The sequence below is a fragment of the Trichechus manatus genome, unplaced genomic scaffold (genome assembly GCF_000243295.1).
Source record: "Trichechus manatus latirostris isolate Lorelei unplaced genomic scaffold, TriManLat1.0 scaffold00010, whole genome shotgun sequence".
NCBI lineage: Eukaryota > Metazoa > Chordata > Mammalia > Sirenia > Trichechidae > Trichechus > Trichechus manatus.
In genome coordinates, this window is record NW_004443946.1 from 14,927,136 (window position 1) to 14,944,046 (window position 16,911).

At 37.0% G+C, this 16,911-nt stretch overlaps 1 protein-coding gene across 2 annotated transcripts in view; it reads right to left on the reverse strand.

Moving 5' to 3' along the window:
• The window catches only part of KCNH5 (potassium voltage-gated channel subfamily H member 5), a 351,487-nt gene that overhangs the window by 116,747 nt on the left and 217,829 nt on the right, over nucleotides 1-16,911 (reverse strand). The window lies entirely within an intron of this gene.

Here is a 16,911-nt window from a genome sequence, read left to right on the forward strand (position 1 = left end):
ACCTGCCACTTCACAGCTGAAACAGTTGAAGTTAGAATTCTGGTATATACCCTGTTGTACTGTGGTAATGAGGGCCCATGCTGCCAAGATGGGCCCACACAAGTCTCTGCAAGGGGAAAGGCACTCAAAGTCCACAGATCCCCCATACTTGTGCCTAGGCAAAGGAGCTGTGCCTGCCCTGGTTTTCTAGCTTAGGGGAGTCAGCAGTTTATTTTTTCCCACTCTTTGTTAATTTGTTCACTCTCCAAAGCAGATAGAATGGCCCCAGGAATGTGAAGTATCCTACTTCCTGTTCAGGGGACTTGGCAATTGTTGAAGCTGGTCCGGAACCCAGTGCAGAGTAGGGAGTAGGTAAATGGGAGAGAGGCCCTTCCCCAAGGAGGGTGTTCTCGATCCGTGCAGTAAGCCGTACGCAAGTACTTATCTTTCACTCATGAAGGCTGCTTCTTACTGGCTCTGGGTGGCCGTGTAGACTTTCTGGTGCTGGGTCTCTCCCAGTGCGGAAAACGTGCCCCCTGAGCACCACCGCTTGCCTGCCTCACCGCTCACCCAGGAGCTACTCAGGCCTGAAGGGCTCAGGCTCTTGCTGGGTAAGGTCTGGCAACTCCTCGCTGCTTCCGAACCATCTCTCCCTCCTCCTGCCACTCAGTCCGGTTCCTCAACTCTGCCTTTGATGGTCAGCACTCCCAGATTGCCATATATAATTGAATCACTCATTTTTTCGGATCTTTGTTGTAAGAGGGTCCACCGGAAGTGTCTGACTACTCCGCCATCTTGGCCCTGACTCTCCTGAACATATATTCTTAAGGGGCACAATTCCCAAACAAGCAAGTAGATCAGGGTGTAATAAGGTTTGTGGAGGAAACTGAAGCAGGGAAAGTACATAAGGATTATGAGAGTGGAGACTCTGCAACTTGAAATAAAATAGAAATCTGGCAGTCTGACTAGAGATCCGGTAATCTTAGCCAGAGGTTCACAAATCATGGCCTGAGGGCTAAATATGGTCAGCCACCTGTGTTTACATGTCCAGCAAGCAAAGAATGTTTTTTACATTTTTAAATGGTTGAAGAAATAAAAAGCAGAGTAATGTTTTACGGCACGTTAAAGTTATATGAAATTCTAATTACTGTGTCCATAAATACGGTTTTACTGGAATACAACAATGTTCATTTATTTACATATTGTTTATGACTCCTTTCATGCTACAATGACAGGGTTGAGTAGGTCAGACAGAGACCAATATAGCCCGCAAAATCTAAAACAGTTACTTTCTGACCTTTTATAGAAAACTTTTGCTGACCTCTGATCTTATATACTTTACTGCTTCCAAATAAAAAGCCCCACATGGCAAAGTTCTCTTTGGATTCAGTGCCAGAAAAAAATATATGTAACCCTTTAGACAAATGTGTTTGCTTCATTTAATAGATAATGAGGGCTATATAATCAAAAGCATTTCCCTTTTTAATTCAGTTACCAAAAAATTCAAAAGCTCAATTTAATGACCAAATTCAGTAATAGTGACACTCCAGGTGGCTGGACACCTCTATTGCTTTTAATCCTTTACCTGTGTATGTTTCAGTGTTTATGTATGTTTTACATATACATAAAACATGTGTGTTTTATATTGAATTTAATTTTATAAGTAGCCTCTAATTTTGTGTAAAAGTCAATAAAAACACAAAAACACTCATAAAGAAAAGTCAAATTATGTTTAGTGTACTATTTTAAGAAGTTATCCTTAAAATTGTAATGTCCAAACTTCTATCTGTGTTATGGCCTTTGAATTCTGGAATTAAACAAGTATATGTCAATGTCATGGTTTGAATTATGTCCCCCAAAAAATGTGTGTATCAATTTGGCTGGGCCATGATTCCCAGAATTTTTTCAAGAGATAAAAGGAAAGGGAAGCAGGCAGAGAGTTTGGGACCTCATACCATCAAGAAAGCAGTGCCGGGAGCAGAGTATGTCCTTTGGACTGGGGTCCCTGCACAGAGAAGCTCCTAGCCTGGGGGAACACTGAAGAGAAGAAGGCCGACAGAGAGAAAAAGCCTTTCCCTGGAGCTGACGCCCTGAATTTGGACTTTTAGCCTACTTTAACTGTTAGGAAATAAACTTCTCTTTGTTAAAACCATCCACTTGTGGTGTTTCTGTTATAGCAACACTAGATGACTAAGACAGAATTTGGTACCGTGAGAGTGGGGTGCTGCTCTAACAGATACCTAAAATGTGGAGGCAGTTTTTAAAACTCTGAATGGATAGAGCAGTGGCAGCAACAAAGGACCAGCAGCAGCAGAGAACCTGCAATGGCAGAGAACCAACAGCAGCAGAACCAGGAAACCAGTGCGAGATGGCGCTGGAGCCGACCCACAGAGCAAGACAGCTGAGTGCCTGTGTGCGTAAGGCTTCCTGGCAGAGTGGGGTGCATCCGGGCACTTATCGGTGGAGCTGGGCTTGCCGACCCACGGAGTGAGACAGCTGACTGCCTGCGTGCATGAGGCTTCCTGGCAGAGCAGGGTGCCTCCGACCACTTATCGGTGGAGCTACAGAGCTTTGGAAAACTTGCTCCAGCAGGGCAGATGCGGGTGTGAGGCCCGAGGAGCCGAGAGGCTAAGAAACCAGGAAACAGAAGCTGAAGAGACAAGGGACACAAGAAGTCGAGCTGCTTCAGTCTCAAAAGGTATGGCCATGACCTCGGGGGTTTCAAAGGGTGGAGCCATGGCCTCTGGTGTTTCTAAGGGTGGAGTTGTCACTCCAATGGACTAGGAGAATGGTGCGCCTAAAGCCAAGGGAGCAGAGTTGCTGTCCCAGTGGGCCTGGAAGGTGGAGCTGAAGCCCAGGGCTGAGGGGCCTCCACTCAAAATCCAGAGACTGTGGCCAATACCTAGAGTCTGGAGGGCAGAGCTATTATGTAAATTGTCTCAGAGAACAGAGGATTATTTTCAAAGCCTTGAGGGCTAATGTAATGTGTTCTGCTGACTTGCTTGGTGCCTGTTATCACTTCTTTCCCTCCAGTTTCTCCCATTTGTAATGGAAATGCCTAGCTTGTGCCTGTTCTGCCATTTACCTTTGGAAGTAGATAACCTGTATTCTAGATTTCACAGATGAAGAGGAATTTTTGGATTTTGGACTTGGAGTTAAGACTTTTGCTATGAAATGATGGGGTGAATATGTTTTCCATGTTGCAAGGATGTGATTTTTTGGGGGCCAAAGTGTGGAATGTCATGGTTTGAATTATGTCCCCCAAAAAATGTGTATCAATTTGGCTGGGCCATGATTCCCAGAATTGTGTGGTTGGCCTCCATTATTGTGATTGTAATTTTATGTTAAAGAGCATTAGGGTAAGATGGTAACACCACCTTTACCCAGGTCACATCCAACGTAAAGGGAGTTTCCCTGAGGTGTGGTCTGCACCACCTTTTATCTCTCAAGAGATAAAAGGGAAGGGAAGCAGGCAGAGAGTTGGGGACTTCATACCATCAAGAAAGCAGTGCCGGGAGCAGAGCATGTCCTTTGGACTGGGGTCCCTGTGCAGAGAAGCTCCTAGTCTGGGGGAACACTGAAGAGAAGGCCGACAGAGAAAAAGCCTTCCCCTGGAGCTGACACCCTGAATTTGGATTTTTAGCCTACTTTAACTGTGAGGAAATAAACTTCTCTTTGTTAAAACCATCCACTTGTGGTGTTTCTGTTATAGCAGCACTAGATAACTAAGACAGTCGAATTACATGAGAAGGTGCACTGTTCCTTGGTAATAAAACTATTTCACTAATATATGTACTATATAATGTTCTTCATATATTTTAAGCAAAACATATAATATCATTTGAAAGACTTTCTGAAGCTTCTTCTTTAAAAGCTGTAGGAGAAAGTGCAAGCTTCAGTTAACTGGAGAACTTTCATCTGTGCAGTAACTCATGCCTTGACACTAACGTTCATATGCACAATTGTTGATAGAGAAAGGGGCTGTATTACGATTAAGTGACAATATAAGATTCCATCTTTTATTAGTTAAAAAGTGAAGGTCATAACATTCAGATCTGGGTTTTTCCATCAACTCATCTGATCTCCTAAAAAATACCTAAAAAATAGAGTGTCAAGAAAAAGAAATTAGACTGTTGGGATGCTTCCTTGTTTGCTTACTTTGCTTTGCGTTTTTTTTTTTCTTTTTTTTTAACTGCATTTGAAACTTTCACACTAGCCTTCAAAAAACCAAATCAGGAAACTCTTCTTTTTGGGATTGTAGGGAGATTTCATTATAAACACCTTTTACAAATCATTTAAAGAGAAAATTAATGTAAAAAATATTAGCCTTAATATTCCACAAAATTTAAATTACAAAACTAGGACTGTTTGTATATATGTTACTTGTATATATACATGCTGCCTCCTGATGACAGGACTACTAACAAATTCATTAGGAACTTTCTTATGGTTGTACTGTAGTGTTGTTGGCTTAAGTAAGACCCCGTGGCTCTCTGAAATTTGTTTATTAAAATATTCAGTTCTTAAGGGAACTTTAAAAAGTATAATTGGTATATATTTTAAATGGCTTTTCAGTATTATAAAATTCTAATATTAATTAATATTCACCCCAACTTGCCCAGCATAGACTCACTAAAATTCTAAATTTCATGGTTTTTTGTTGTAATTGTACCTATTTAGTTGGTAAAAAATCATATATCTCTTATTGGCAATTTTCTTTAATAAAATCAAAAACACAAATTATCACAACATAGCTTCAAAGTAGTTACAACGTAGCAATCAGTGATCACATAATTACAGGATGTTTCTAAGAATTCATATACTTCAATATATCACAAAGCATAGTATGTTTATGCATAATGCATTTTCTCCGCCATATTCAATGCAAATAAGAGCCATCTTTTTTCTATTTAAGGAAGAAAACCGAAGTTTTGTTTTGTTTTTAATCTCCTCTTATGTCTTGACTGCTGCCACTTCACTTATCACTTACATTTTTATTACAAGGAATTGGACAATATTAATAATTTATGTAATTGTTCTTCTCTGTCTCCTCCACTAGACTGTAAGTTTCCTTACGACAGGGACCCTGTTTATCTTGTTCCTGGCTGCATCCCCAGTACACAACATAGGGCCCAGAGCACAGTAGGCGTTGAATAAGCTAGTGATGTATGACAAACTGCATAGACTTCGGAATTAGAACCCTAGGAATCAGAATCAAACTTTGGCTCTGCCATTCTTTGCTGTCTAACCTTGCGTAAATTATTCTCTATGAACCTTATTCTCCTCATTTTAAAAATGAGGACTACATTGCCTACCACATAGGATATCCATGAGCATCAAATGAGCTGAGGAATATATCACATGAAGAACAGTGCTCAGGACACAAGCACATTCACTAACGTGTGATCCCTTTCCCTCTGATTCTTGGTCCAGAACATGCCAGATGCTCCGTGCCTGGCTGTCAAGTGTCTCCTGGTCTAACCATAAAAATAGTATTGGTAAGTCAAAGAACAGGAAAATCTTTATTTGATCTATCCCACTAGACTTTGAGCCCTGTGTGGCAAAGACTGCCTCATATTCACCATTGGCATTGCGGAGAATGGAACAATGTCTTGAATGTAAGTAAGGGCATAATTAATACTTACTCTTGAATATTGGAAAAGAAAATATATCTTTGAAGTAAATAACTACCTATGTATCAATTTCTACCTAAATAATTTATGAATTGTTGGCCAAACTTACTGTCAGGCATCAACCTACAGTACAGAGAATGTTATCTCCTTTTAAGAAGAATTTTCGAATTTTCCTCTAACCATACAGTATTTTATTATAAAGTTAATATAACATTATTAAATAGAAATACTTCTAATAGAAAATTTAAATGATAATTGTTACCTTTACACTAAAGAATATTTTCAGTTTGGAGTTTTGGTTTTTGTTTGTTTCCTTACTATATGAAAGGATGGTACTCAACTGTGTTAAGATGGTTGAATAAATGAACTACTGTGCTTTGTGATTTATCAAAGAATATGAATCATTAAAAACATGCTAAAATCATGTGACCATTGAGTTTGCTACTCTAAAAGGCACTCTGAAGCCAAATAATAACTAGCAGATTAAACAGGGAAAGTCTCTTTGGATGTACTAACATTTCAAATTGTGCCATTGAAACAGTAGGATGATTGGGTTGGGTTGTTTCTCTTCTGACTGTGACTGGTTTCCCCTAGAGGGCAACTTCCCACTAATTTCTCATTTATTGTCAAAATGAAGTTATTTATCACTCTACAGCAACAACTACAATACCGTTCCTTTTGATAAGGATGCAAATTTTAGAGGATAGCTATTTTCCTATTTATATAATCCTGGAGTCAAGAAATCAACATATTGCATTGGACAAATCTGCTACGTAAGACCTCTCTAAACGTTATAACAATGACCACAAAGATGGCACAGAACTAAGCAATGTTTTGTTCTGTTACATATAAGGTCACTATGAGCTGGAGCCAACTCAACAGCAACCACTACCACTACCACCACCAGCATTGTACAGATTCTTCCTTAATTTATATCCTCTGATTCTTAGAGATGCCCCAGCAAAAATATAGGGAAGTAAAGACTTCCTCAAGAAAATTTGAGGTATAAAGAAAGGATGAAGAAGGTTAATGAGAGAAAAGAAGAATATCTGTCGATCTCAAGACAGGCAGAATCATAAAAAGTGAAGTTAAGAAAAAGCTGTCAAGGTTCACAGCCATGTGGTCCTCACTTTGACTTGAGGATCATGTCCAGAAGGGGCACATGGAGTGGCATTTCAGGCAATTGGAAGTAACTAGAGGTATCTCTTTCCTACATAGCAAGGTTTTCTTTTCTCTTAATCTATTCACTCTATTTTTCTCCAATCTCTTGCTGTCTTTTGTTGTGCTAGACAGGGATGCCTATGGTTATTTGACATTACTAGCAAAGGAGCTAAAAGTGGCTCTTCAGTACTTCATAGAATATAAATGATTCCAAACTCAAAAGCAATCAGTCACAGCCAAAGGACAGGCTTTTTTTAGGCATTATCATAAAACCTTGGAAGGAGATGAGGGGTGGGGAGAGGCAGATGAACAGTTGAAGGCCACAAAGTCCTGGAAGAAAAATAATTAGCAAATACAGCCAAATAACAACAACAGCAGCAACCACAGAAATGAAACCATTAAAAAAAAAAAAAGTTTATAAAATCCAACTATCTGCCTAATTCTACCTTTATTTAGTAATCTACTATCTTTGTTGGAAGCACTATGATTTCATTCAAAAATAGATGTTTCAATACCCCTTGCTGTAGTTTTACTCTAGTGGGAGTTTGAAAGAGATCAATCAAGGCAGCTCAGAAGAAAATACTAGCTTGAATATAAACACATACTCATACTATAACACTGCAGCATGCAGATTCATTCATGATTTAATTTTTTCAAAGTCTAAAATACATCTGTGCATTTGTTTTCAATGTATATGTATACAGCAGGGCTGCGAAACAGTTCGTTCTGGTTCAACAAGTTCTCAGGAAGTTATACATTAAATCACCTGGGGATCTTGTTAAAATATAGATTCTGATTCAGTATATCTGGGGGTGGAAATGCAAATTCTCAGCGGAGAACTTGTTAGAAATGCAAATTCTCGGGAGAGGTTTGAACCGGACTGAACCAGTTCAAAGCCCTGGTATACAAAAATATTTTGCTCATTCAAATTAATTTCCAAATGATGTTATATGTCCACTTACATTTAAAGACAACAGTGCCCCTGAATACTAAGCAAAGTTGTTGTTGTTAGTTGCCATTGAGTCAGCTCTGACGCATGGTGGCATTATGTATAACAGAACAAAATGTTGCCTGATCCTGCGCCATAATCATGACCTTGGTTAAGTTTGGGTCCACTGTTGTGGCTACTATGTCAATCCATCTCATTGAGGGTTTCCCTCATTTTTGTTGGCCCTTTACTTTACAAAACATGATGTCCTTTTCTAGCAATTGTTCTTTCCTGTTGACATGTCCATAATAAGCAGGCTGAAGTCTCACCATCCTTACTTCTAAGGAACACTGTGGTTGTATTGTTTCTAAGACTTATTTGTTTGTTCTGGTCACCAACACCACAGTTTGAATGCATCAGTTCTTCTGTCTTCCCTTTCACTATCCAGTATTCACACGCGTATGAGGCAATTTAAAAAGATCATGGCTTGTATCAGATGCACCTTAGTCATCAAACTAAGCAAGGACTAAAGTTAAAAATGGCAGTAGGCATGACCTGGCTTTTGTAGTTTATGTCTGGTAAAGGTATAAATGAATTATAACCAAAATGGGCTAATAATTTGCTAGCACATATTATTGCCTACCCATGGAGAAACTCTGTGGCACTTTTCATCCTCCAGTCAACTAAGTAAGGTGGTATCTCCATTACTGATATCTTCACGGAAGCATGCAAGCCTGGAATCCCATCCTCACAGTCTACACAAAGGTAGGCAACTGCACAGATCATCCATGGCCCTATGTCGACAACCCCTTTTTCTAATTCCTGGACTATGCCTATCAAATAATTCCTTAGGTCCATCCTCAGAGACTAGTGGCAGAATGATAAGAACATGAAATATAAACTAGCCCACAGTACTGCACAAGAGTAGTTTCAAGATTGTAAATGAAAAGGATTCACTTAATATTATTCCTAAAGAGAGTCCTGGGGCATTCAGGATTTTAAATTAGTTATGCAACGTCTCCCTATTATTACTAGAGAAAAATAATACTGCCTAATATCAGACATACAAAAAGTTGACTAATAATTATATTATCTAACTATAAGATAAAGTTTGCACTATTAAACCATGCCAAAAGCCATGACAAACTAATGCGTACACCTGAATGTTCCAAAATACTATTACAGTAGTATTATTTAAAGTTCTAGTCTACTTATGATGTTTCTACTAATTCCTTGAACATTATTTTATTTAACTTCTAGTTGAAAAAAATTGAGGTTTTGGACAAAATATACATTTTAAGATATGGCTTGCACATCATCTAGAAAAATATCAATAAAACTCCAAATGCTTCGCTCATAATATTTCAGTAGGTAACAACTAAGCAGCACATGTGGACATGATCATAGTGAAGTTCCCTACCATGTTCAGATAAAGACGGAGAAGTTAATTTTCAGATATTTGAAGTATAATGCTTTCACACAGCAGGCTGAATTACAGTTTTTCATAATGATAGGCAAAGCACAGTGTCTCTTTCTCAACAGTTAAAGGCCATAGAAAAAGCATCCTAGTTGTCTCATGGGCCTAGCTTAGCCCCATCATGGATTCTGAGTTCTCATCATTTTTTTTAAGCTAGTATTTGTTTCATAATCATGAGAAAGTCATTTAGTTTCATCTGTAAAACTACAGTACTTAGGTGTATTAATAAAAAGTTGTTGGAAAATAATTATTGATTATAGAGTTTTGTTATGTAATTCTTCTTATGCCACCACCAGCTGCCATCAAGTTGACTCCAATTCATGGTGACCCCATGTGTGCAGAGTAGAACGGTGCTCCAGAGGGTTTCCATGGCTGATTTTTCAGAAGTAGATCACCAGGGAGTGGACTCAAATCTCCAACCTTTTGGTTAACAGCTGAGTGCATCAACCATTTGCACCACTCAGAGCCTCCTCTTTTTATACAGGATCGCTTAAATATATGTGTCTAAATTATAAATGAGATATGATATTTAATAGTGCTCCAATTATATGATAATTGAATAGTTATATTATCATGTAATTATCATGTAATTGTAGCATCAGACCCTGTAAGTTCATCTTGTACTACCTTCTATTTGTCTGAATCCTTTACTGACCAGGTACTTAATTTCCTCCTAGAACAGACAGCTCATTCCACTTTTAACAAGTTTTACTTGTTAGAAAGTTTTTCCTTATGGTGCTCTAAAATCCATCTTCATTCAATGTCTACCTATGTCACTTAGTTTCATCCTCTGTCTAAATAAACAGAATACTTCTTACATGTATCGGTCCTTCAAGTACTTCCAGTCAAATGTTGTAACTCTCCCTAGGTCTTCTCTTACTCACACTAAATATTTCATATTTCCTTTAACGATTCCTCATATAACAAGATTCTTAGAACTTTATACCATCACATTTATCTTCTAGTCATTGTGCTTCCATTGGATAATATGTCTTTTAAAATATCCAGCCAGAAGATGAACACAATATTTTAACAATGATCTGATTAACACAGACAGTATTGGGATGGTTATTACCTGTCTTGATCCAAAGACAAGAGTGCTTTTAATGCATCTTAAAACCAGTCCAATTTGGTTTTATTATATTCATGTGTCTATATTTACATCACATATTTAACACAGCACATTTGCCTGTGGAGTTCTTCTTGGAAGACTGGTGCTTTCACTCTTAGTTTTAGCAACACATCCCCACAGGAATCTCTTGCAGTATTGAAATACTGAATCAAAAATATAAGGCCACACATGAGAATGTTACCTGTTTTCACATTCAGGAATACAAAGAAATATTTTGATATGCCTTACCATAAAAAAAAAAAAAAAACTCTAAAAGCAAAGTTGTTAAAAGGAAGTTACTTTAGCTTGTAGAAAAAACATATTGTCTACTATATTTGGAATAAGTAGAGTACCTCTGTGATAGATTTGGTTGCAAAATAATCTGAGGTTTTAAAACCTTGAAAATCTCAATTTGTTTAAATTCTAAAGGCATAATTCCACCTGAATGTTTTCAATAATTCTGCCAGAACATTTCATGTAATAGCATCTTCCTACCTATATACTTTATGCTTATTATAAAATACATAAACAAGAAATGAGCACTGGAGATTTTTCTGACTTTTTCTCCAATCTATATGTTAAAAAAAGGAAGTAATACAGTGGTAAATAAAAAAAAAAAAGATAAGGTTTTAAGCTTCTCTCTCTAAAAGAAGCTGGAAAAAAATTCCAGCATAATGGCAAATATGTGGTCTACACAATACTAGAAAGGTTGTAGATTTTTCATAAGTTCCTAAACACTGAAAATGAAGTCCCCAATCATTTGTTCATTTGAATTATTTCCCAGTAAAGTCATTTCAAACTGCAGGATAAATTTTTTGAGCATTAACCATCATCCCTTTTATTTTTTTCTATAATTTCCTCTTCCCTCTTTTTAAATCCTCACTCATTCCCCCCATTTTTCAGTCTTTTAAGAGCACAGAATGTTAGCAGGTAGCAAAACCCAGGGGAGGGATTTTTATCATTAAATTTAAAAAGATGCTAAAGCAACTGCAGTAATTAGGAAATGGTAAAATATTTTCAACAAAATAAAATTAATCTAAGTACTGTTCTATATAAAAGCTATTGACTAAGGCAGCCCTTCAGAATAAAAGCGCTGCAATCACCACATCAGAAATATTTTAATGCCATAATTTGTATTAGAGAAAGCATTGTTCACAGTGATTAATTTGTTTGTGGGTTAAAGCTGAATTTGAAAATCTATAAAACTAAATATGTGGAAACGGTAGAAGGAAATCAGTAATTGGGGTGAAGGATTTTCTCTAATTAGCTGCAATGGATCATTAAATTCCATTGTACTGCTAACTAAAAAAATATTGCTGTTTAGAACTAACGAGAGAAGAAATGCATTAGAACAAACACATTTGGCTTTATACATTATACATTTACACATTATATTCCAATGTCTGTCCAGTATATAATTACAGTTAAAACCTGCTAATGACTGTCATTTGAAAATATTCCAAAAACTATCAACAAAATATGAGATGAGAAACATATAGTAAGACAAAGTATTTGGCGTATTGAAGAACAGGAAGTCTAATAGAGGTCTCTGGTATTAAATATGAGATAATGGTTAAAATTCAGATGATCTTTACTAACACTGGATAAAATACAAATCCAAGGCAGTGTTTAATCAATATTTATAATATTGTGAGTACAAATTTATATGATTACTGTCATCAACATTTCATTTTCTTTTTCTACACTTGTAATAGGCTGAATCAATTTCAGTCTCATTTTCTAAAAGCCTGCGGCACTGATGAGTATATAATTAGATAGCTAGACAGATAGATAGATAGACAGAATGATTTTACCTTAAAAGCAATACACATTCATTGGCTGCCGTGTTGATAGTAGACTTACAGAGGGACGAGAATGGAAGCACAGGAAGAAACCAGTTAATTGGTTATTACAATAACTCAGGTAGGAGATGAGGGCGATTTGGACCAGATACTAACAATAGTGGTGGAGAAGTGAAGGTAGAGCCAACGTCATTTGTTGGAGGTTTAAAAGTAGGGGTTTCTAAACTGAGCAACTGAAGGGCAGAATGCCCATTAACTGCATTGGGGAAGATTGTTGGTGGAACAGGGGTTATGCAACATGACCAGAAGTTCAATTTTGGACAACTTCATTGTAGATGAGTAGACAGGTGGGAGAGTCTGTAGTTCAAGGAACAGGCCAAAGATGAGTATGTGCATTTGGGTGGTGTTAGTACATATTTTTAAAGCCATGAGATTGGATGATATCACTGAAGGAGTGAATGAATACAGACAGAAGAGAAGAGGTGCAAGGACTGAGCTCCAAGATACCCCAACATTTAGGATGTTCTCTTGGTCCAATTTCTTTCCAGAAATGCCCTGTCAATTTATACACCTACAAGAACTATACAATAGCGTCAGTCATTCTACAGCCTTTGCTAAGACTGGACATCATCTTTGCCCATTTGACATATTAAAAATAATTTTTGGTTTCTATTTTGAAGTTTTTTACAATAAAAAATAAGTTTTTTTGTAAGTTTATCAGTAATTTGTATTTTGTCTTTTAGAAATTTTCTATGTGTTTTACTCATTTTTCTCTCTAGGTATCCTAACGTTTATTATTAATTTGTAAAATCATTTTGCAGATCAAAGTAATTAACATTTCACTTCTAATATTTATTGCAAATGCTTTATCTCATTTTTATTTTTTATGTTTTTTGGTGTGAGAGCTTTTACATTTTTAGTCAAATCTTTAATCAATTTGTTATTTATTTCATTACTTTAATACGTGAAAAGTAAAGTTAGATACATTCACATATTTTCTTCTAATAGTTTATGGTTTCTTATTTTTTACATATAACTTTCAGGCCTTTTGATATTTTTGTTAGACAATGTGATAAGACTCTATTTATTTTTCTAAATTTTGAGTTCATTTTATAATTATATTAAATAATGTAACAGTTACATCTTTGTGATGTGTCCTTTAGCTTATATTAAGCTCTTATGTGTATTGAAGTCTGGTTCTGAGATACCTATTCCCCTCTTTGCTTTGGATACTAATTCTTGTGTCCATACCTCTTTATTATTGTGTTTTAAACTTATGTTCTGAATGCTATTTATTTGTTAAACGAATGAATTCCTAAGGCATGTGGTCTTCTGCTCTGGTTGTCAGGCTCTCTACTCAACTCCAGAAATAGATGCCAATTTTTATTTTCTCCTTGTTCAGTATAGCATATGGTGTATAGTCTAGAATGTGCTTTTAAATTCATCCTCATCGATGATGCAGTTAGAGAGAATCTCCCACAGTTCCTTTCCAGGTCCAGAATTTGGCATATGTCTTTTTCTCTCTTTACTTACAGTGTTCTTGCTACTAGTTCTGACAAATTTGTGTAGGGCTTCTTTTCTTAATAGGCTAGGAGAAATCAGTGCAGGCATGGGTAGTTTGTTGCCATATTAAATTAGAACTTTCAAATATGTTTTATATGTGTACAACATTAACTTCCATATTTTCCACAAGTATTTAAATTTGCTTCTATCAGTCAACAACCAACACTAAGGATTCCCCACTCAGGGGGCACATTGATGTTTTTTTCTTATTCAAATGCCAATTTGTTTTAATATTTTACAATTTTTTAATCTTCTCATTTGGATTAAATTTGCAGTTCACCTTTAATATTATCATTCCCATTTTTTTTCCCTATTACTCCATTTTCTTTGGACACTCTACTAATCAGAAGTACATTTCCGTGATCACAAATAATGAACAAGCAAACAAAAAAAATAATAATTTTGTGGTAAGTAGTAGGGACTCAGAAGTTACTCCCTGCTCATGATGTACGCACTTGCAGACACACTCCAAGCCAGGGCATTCTGCCCTAACTACATCATGAGTCAGACAGTTGAGCAGGTCCTCAAGACGAGGCTTGAAGAAAATCTAGTTAGTTCCTCTTTTGAACAAACCCAGTATATGAAAATGCGTACCGAACAGAATAAAAAATCTGCCACTTACTGGATCTGTGGCATAGACCCTGGGTCATGCTCTTTGCTAATATGTTGAAGATCATTGTTCCAGTATTTTATTGATGTTTTCTGTCACCTACTATGTACCTCATTGCATTTTCTGGAAGGAAAAGATCTAGCTGAGATAGTAATTGCCACAGGAGGTGATTGCCTCTTCATCTCAGTTTCATTTAATGTGAACTTCAGAGGACATGCTGCGTTTGAAGACTTAAATGGCTACTATCATCTTCATCCAGAGGAAGATTTTGTTCCTTCTTTGGATCCCTTCCCTATCAACCACATACTGGCGCAGGTATATCTTAATCAAATTCCATGGAAATATAATTTGTTCTTTTTCCCTCTGTGCTCACACATTCCATTTTAAATGGTCATTTAGCTAGAAGATTCATACTGTATTTTGTAAATATGTTGAAAGACGTGCAAATCTTACCCCCTTTTATAATTCTTCCGCATATATGTCCCCAAGAATTTCACTTGCATTCCATTTGAAGACTTTTCTCCCACATCTCTTCCACTCTATGTATATTTCCTACATCTCCCCTCAACCACCAGCTCTTAACACTACCTGCTCTGACTTCAAACTGCTTACTTCTTTGTTTGTGAACTTCCTGTAACCAAACATCTACTTTGCACATTTGTTCTTTCTCTTTGACATTGAAATATGCTTGTTGAGCAGGTCTTAAAGAAAAGCCACAAGTCCACATCATAAGATTTAAAAAAAAAAAAAATTTGTGGAAAATGGCAAGGAAGGTCATGTGCTGCTTGATTATCATATGTCAAAAATCAGTACCTAAAAATAACATTCTCCACTGATGCTTATAAAGTAAACTAGCTCAAGATCAGTTTTCTCTAAAACTCTTGTGTGCAAGCACTATTTGTCATCCCCTATATTTGATGTGAATCAGCTCAGTGTAGGAGTGAATTTTTTTTTTTAATTTAGTTTTGTTTATTGTGAGGGGGACTTTGGGCCCTTCTGTGCCTAAATGTAAGATACATGGGAAAAATTTTAAAAGGTTTCCTGAAAAGACAAGGAAAAACTTAGAGATGTCAGATGCATGAGGAGGGAAGTATAGACTTTGTACATTTGTGTTAGGCAAAGGGGAAAATAAAGAACTACAAGTTGCTTTATTAAACAATATCATTAACATCACACGCAGGTAAAATTTTGTTGAAGATCATTTAAAAGCAGCTACGCAGTCTATTGACCGGGAACTGCCAGAAATTCAGGCCGGATTCAAAAGAGGATGTGGAACCAGGGATATCATTGCTGATGTCAGATGGATCCTGGCTGAAAGCAGAGAATATCAAAAAGATGTTTACCTGTATTTTATTGACTATGCAAAGGCATTCAACTGTGTGGATCATAACAAACTATGGATAATATTGCGAAGAATGGGAACTCCAGAACACTTAATTTTGCTCATGAGGAACCTGTACATAGATCAAGAGAGAGTTTTTCGGACAGAACAAGGGGATACTGCGCAGTTTAATGTCAGGAAAGGTGTGCATCAGGGCTGCATCCTTTCACTATACCTATTTAATCTGTATGCTGAGCAAATAACCCAAGAATCTGGACTATATGAAGAAGAGCAGGGCATCAGGATTGGAGGAAGACTCATTAACAGCCTGCGTTATGCAGATGACACAACCTTGCTTGCTGAAAGCAGAGGACTTGAAGCACTTACTGAGGAAGATCAAAGACCACAGCCTTCAGTATGGATTACACCTCAAAAGAAAGAAAACAAAACTCACAACTGGACCAATAAGCAACATCATGATAAACGAAGAAAAGATTGAAGTTGTCACGGATTTCATTTTACTTGGATCCACAATCAATACTCATGGAAGCAGTAGTCAAGGAATCAAAAGACGGATTGCATTAGGCAAATCTGCTGCAAAAGACCTCTTTAAAGTGTTTAAAAGCAAAGATGTCACCTTGAAGACTAAGGTGCACCTGACCCAAGCCATGGTATTTTCAACTGCATTATATGCACGGGAAAGCTGGACAATGAATAAGGAAGACCGAAGAAGAATTGACACTTTTGAATTGTGGTGTTGTCAAAGACAACCAGAATGTTTCTTAGAAGCAAGGATGGTGAGACTACGTCTCACATACTTTGGACATGTTATCAGGAGGCATCAGTCCCTGGAGAAGGACATCATGCTTGGTAAAGCAGATGGTCAGCAAAAAAGAGGAAGACCCCCAACAAGATGAATTGACACAGTGGCTGCAACAATGGGCTCAAGTATAGCAACAATTGTGAGGATGGCTCAGGACTGGGCAGTGTTTCATTCTGTTGTGCGTAGGGTCGCTATGAGTCAGAACCAACTTGATGGCACCTAACAACAACAATAATTCGCCTTATGGAACATGATACAGAGAAAGGAGCAATTTAAGTGGAGGACAGCAAAAAATATGTATGATTGTTTTTAATTTATAGAAAAGAAGATTCTTCTTAATTTGAAATGGAAAAAAAAGTCAAAGGAGAAATCAAGAATGAAATCCATCACAAGAAATGGCAACAGTCTTTGAGATTTATAGGAATACAGCAAAGTAGTGTGAGTGGTAATGAGAATATTTTAAGAAAATGGAGTAACTAGCTGTTTTCAGGAACTGTATTTTC